Source organism: Tiliqua scincoides, chromosome 1, assembly GCF_035046505.1.
Source record: "Tiliqua scincoides isolate rTilSci1 chromosome 1, rTilSci1.hap2, whole genome shotgun sequence".
Lineage (NCBI taxonomy): Eukaryota > Metazoa > Chordata > Lepidosauria > Squamata > Scincidae > Tiliqua > Tiliqua scincoides.
This window is the reverse complement of record NC_089821.1, coordinates 200,724,674-200,730,019: the sequence shown is the minus strand read 5'-3', so window position 1 is coordinate 200,730,019 and position 5,346 is coordinate 200,724,674.

Below are 5,346 nucleotides of genomic sequence, written 5' to 3'. Positions count from 1 at the left end.
GATCTCTTTTCACATGCTATTCAGTGAGTTGGTGCTCCTATCTGAGTCCCATGGTTCTCAGGTTTCAGGAACTACCACAGCTTCCTGTGTGCTGGAAGTTTTTGCATTTGCTGGAGTGTCCTGACACTCTGATTGGACAAGTGGAACAAAACAGACAGGAATGTGACACACTTAGCAGGCACATTCCAGTTCTTGGAGAGGAGAATCATGGAAACGTAGGAAAACACAGGGGATTCAATATGAAGCCAATAATAACAAAGTGCAAAGAAAAAGAGAAAGCAGCAGATAACTGCAGAGTTTAAAACAATTATTTAGCATATTTAAAGCCTGGGAAAATAAAAAGTCTTTGTCTTGCCCTTAAAGGCATCAAAGTTGGCACCAGGCAAGGCTTTCCGGTGAAAGTATGCCTTAAGTGGGGCATTATCTGTGTTGGACACTCACCCAAAACCAAACATGGCCAACACTAGAAAGGATTGCAAATTCCTATCTATGGATTTTGGAAATCTAGCATCTATAATGAATTGGTTTTTTAAATTAACATTTCAAACAAGTGTCTTATGTTGTTTTTAAATCTACTTTTATGTGCCTTGAGTCTTCGGAATGGGACAAGCCATACATTCAAGTAAGAATAAATAATAAAACAATTCAGCAGTTACAGGTACAGTATTGGCTTTGCTATTCGATAAACGGAACCTTCCAGAGTAGAATTTTGCAATTAGTACAAACCCTTTCACTAAGAAATGCATTAAGAAAGATGGTATCAGTGTGAGCGTGTATATTCTATCTGCTCCACGAAAGGCTTTTGGGAGAAATCAGCTCTATTTGTTATCTGGCCCTGTTGTAATTACCTGCACTCAATAATGCATCATCTTCTGTTGTGATATGTTGAGCAAAGTCCTTTTTCCCTGATTCCAGCATTGTTTGAATTGCGGCTCTTTTATATTTCATAGCTCAGAGAAACTTTAGTTCAATGGCAGTTTGACAGCTTTTTTCCCAAGTGGCAAACTAAAAATGATCTGATGCACATTAGAACTTTTAGTTCTGAATCATGAAGTATTCTGTAGGGACTGAAGCTTGAATAGTTGATGATTTATGGGGGGGGGGGATACCACTGCATTCATAGACAGATCGTTTACGCAAAAACCTCTGATGATTTGCTTTATCTCACTGGCTGAATTCTATAGGTTTTATAGAAGAGGACCGGAGCACCACTAATGTCAGATTGTTGCCTGGTGAGTACTTTGGCATGTTCGCGCTCTAAAACGAAGTCCAGAGACATTAATAGCCCTGGCTTTCATAAAAGACCCACATTGACAGCATGATGGAGGTCATGAACTTCTCATTGCAAAGTATTCCCATTAACTTGAAGTAGTAACATTTTTTAAAGGCAGGAATGTTGTAGAACTCGATAAGTAATATGATGTCATTGCCGACACTTAAGTACATAACAATAACAATGCATCAGAGCCTTCACCTCTGGTAAGAGGCTGTCTTAAAGTGTGCAATTCTCCCTGACCACATTGAGAACTTACAGGAGAAATTACATGGAGATCAGTTTGCCGCAGAAAAGTTGAGTGTATTTAATACACTTCTGTCAGAATGTGACAATCTATTGTTGAACTTTCTCTAACTAATATTAAAGGGGAGTTCAAAGACTGGAGCTTTTACAGGGTCAGGACCATTTCACATTGCAACCTGAGGTGACTGAGGGATCCATCACTCTACTGATTTCCATGAGGGATGTGGCAAACATTGTATCATTTTGATATTTGCTTAAAAATGAATGTGATTTGATGTAGCTGAACAAATGACCCCAAATGCCTCCCTTGCTAAACCTTTGTCTCATTTCAAAGCAGTTTATAACCATGGAGGAGGTCACCGCCTCAGACATAGCATTTTGACATCAAGAAAATTGTGTGTGTTACCTCCGTCAATTAGCTTCAAAGGCAAGGGCAGTGAGCACAAAGAAGGAGCAGAAAAATAGGACTGAGAAGCAACAACACCCAGGGCAACAAAAGGGAACTGAAGAGGACAGAAACATTAATATGACTACAAGTGTAAGAAACCACAGCCCAAAGAAGAGAACATAAGAACAGCCTCGCTGGATCAGGCCATAGGCCCATCTAGTCCAGCTTCCAGTGGCCCACCAAATGCCCCAGGGAGCACACAAGACAACAAGAGACCTGCATCCTGGTGCCCTCCCTTGCATCTGGCATTCTGACATAACCAATTTCTAAAATCAGGAGGTTGCACATACACATCATGTCTTGTAACCCGTAATGGATTTTTTCTCCAGAAATTTGTCCAATCCCTTTTAAAGATGTCTAGGCCCGATGCTATCACCACATCCTGTGGCAAGGAGTTCCACAGACCAACCACACGCTGAGTAAAGAAATATTTTCTTTTGTCTGTCCTAACGCTCTAAACACTCAATTTTAGTTGATGTCCCCTGGTTCTGGTGTTGTGCGAGAGGGAAAAGAGCATCTCTCTAACTGTTCTCTTCCCGAAACAATGAGAAGTAATTTCAGATCAGTTTTAATTTCTAAGAACACAATCCAAACTTACCTAGCTGCTGGTGCAGCAGCTGCTCTGTCAGCCTAGAGCAAGGGTGCCAAACCCCGGCCCTGGGGCCACTTGCTGCCCTCGAGGCCTCTCAATGCGGCCCTCTGGGAGACCCCAGTTTCCAATGAGCCTCTGGCCCTCCAGAGATTTGTTGGAGCCCACACTGGCCCGACGCAGCATGAGGACGACTGTTTGACCTCTCGCATGAGCTGTGGGACAAGGGCTCTCTCCACTGCTTGTTGTTTCACGTCTGTGATGCAGTAGCGGTAGCAAAGGAAAGGCCAGCCTTGCTTTGTGCAAGGCCTTTTATAGGCCTTGAGCTATTGCAAGACCTTCATTCATTCATATAAGTTCATCTTTAATATATTCATTTATGTAAACTTATGTAAATTTATTCAAATTTTAAATGTAAATTAATTCTTTTTTCCCCAGGCCCCTGACACCCCTGGCCTAGAGTGTCACATATGTGCCATAAGGCACATTTATGACTACTCTTGAGTTGGCAGTGCTGCATTAAGCCACAGGGCCACCAACAAAGGTGAGTTTCATGCTGAGCGGCACAGGAGCTGGGAGAGAGTGATGAGAAGGCATTGTTTTGGGGAAGAAGAGAGTAGAATGAGGGGTAGGACAGGTGGGGGAGCAGGATGGGATTGGCAGAGCCCCCATACCAGGTTTTACTTGGTTCTGCTCAAACTTCTGCAAGCTGGTGGAGTTCTGAATAGCCGCACAGGGCAGCCTGGGACATTGCTAGGGGTCAGGGGGGGCATAGTCACTTACCTCGAGGTGACCTCCACCCTGAATCTAAGCTGCATTGGATACAGGGAAGGCCATGAATCTCCACGCCTTTAAAAGGGGATTGGACAAGTTTCTGGAGGAAAAATCCATTACGGGTTACAAGCCATGATGTGTATGCGCAACCTCCTGATTTTAGAAATGGGTTATGTCAGAATGCCAGAGGCAAGGGAGGGCACCAGGATGAGGTCTCTAGTTATCTGGTGTGCTTCCTGGGGCATTTGGTGGGCTGCTGTGAGATACAGGAAGCTGGACTAGATGGGCCTATGGCCTGATCCAGTGGGGCTGTTCACTGCCCAGCACAGTTTAAGGTTGGATTGTAAGTTGTAATGTAGGGATGAGAAAGGGAACCTGAAGAGAAAGATAAGCCGGCATAATAAAAAAGGAAGATGAGTGGGCATAATACACAGGAGAGGGCCTGTGTTATTAAGGTGAGGTGGACAAACACTGTTCTATCATTATTACCCTGCACATGCCCAATCTTGTCTGATCTCAGAAACTAAGCAGGGTCAGGTCTGGTTAGTACTTGGATGGGAGACTGTGGGTGCTGTAGGCTTACACCATAGTCTTTCGAGACTGAAGGTTGCCAACCAACCATTATAAGCCCTGGACATTCTATTGATCATATAAATTAAACTCACCATCCCTTCATCTTCCTGCCATTTTTAACAGGGTGACAAGGTCACAGTATCCACTACCACTCCAAATTTGTTACACATCAATTGAGAAATCAGAGAGAGAGAGAGAGAGGGAGAGAGAGGGAGAGAGAGAGCAGTTTGAAAGTCTTACTCAAATCCCCTATGTGTGACTTTTTCATCAAGGATACTTTAGATCAGGGGTGTCAAACATAAGGCCCAGGGGCCAGATGTGGTCTGTCGAAGCTTTTTATCAGGGTCTCAGCTGCTGAGCAGTGCTGAGGTGTCACTGCTGAAAGTGTGGTGCACATTATAATTAGGTTCTCCCATATCTTGAAATATGATCAAGATTTGTGCATTTTCTCTTCTGTCATTTGCAGCCAATGTATTCCTAAGTGAGAAAAAAGAGCTTATTTCTGGTTCTGATCTGCTTAATGACACACTTTCTGCCTAATGACATCACTTCTGGCCCTCAGCAGACATCATAAATGCTATTTGGCCCGCTGTATGAAATGTGTTTGACACCCCTGCTTTAGATTTATGGGCTTTGAGTTTCTGTTTCATTTTCAAAAACCCAGGTGTGCTTTGGAATATGTTCTGTTATTTAAAAAAAAAATCTCTCAAAATTTTTTGTTATCCTTTAAAGTTAAGTTGTTGTCAAAAGTAATGTTGCCAATACTGGCACATAATGTGGTCCATGGCTGTTTGAGGGAGCTGAAAATTTTTAGTTCTGTACTTCCTGAAAACAAATATTGCTGTCACCTGTGGAGCTGAGAGCAGCCTGAGTGAAAACTTCGTTTGCTCAAAAAAATTTGACATCTTTTTTCCCATTTCCTTGAAATGTGACAGGGAGTACCTAGGCATCAAACTCCACCACCTCTCAAAATTTGGTCCAGATCACTTGAGAAATAAGAAAAATATAGCACTTTCAACCGTGACTACGTTATTGTTCACAAAATATGAAACACTTTTCTAAACTTTCTGAAATTTGCTTCAGAGTAACTAGATGTCAAGCTAGTCAATGTCCCAAAGTTTGGTCCAGAGCCATTGCAAAATGAATGAGATACAGCACTTGAAAACATACTCAGAAGAAGTTGTTTCTGGCTGCTTCACTGAAAAAATAGAAAGGTGGGCTCCATCCTCTACAGCAGTGCCTGCAGTGGGTGGGAAGGCAAGGAAGAGCTGACATTTCTACTGTGTGAAACAGTTTAGGCATATTTCCACAGAACTACGGTAAGTCCAGAGTGTGTTTAATGGAGCTTATTCCCAAGGAACGGTGCTTAGGATGGCAGCACACTTACTTGAGAGTAGGCCTCTTTAAACTCAAGGACTTACTTCAGAGTAAACATGCATAAAA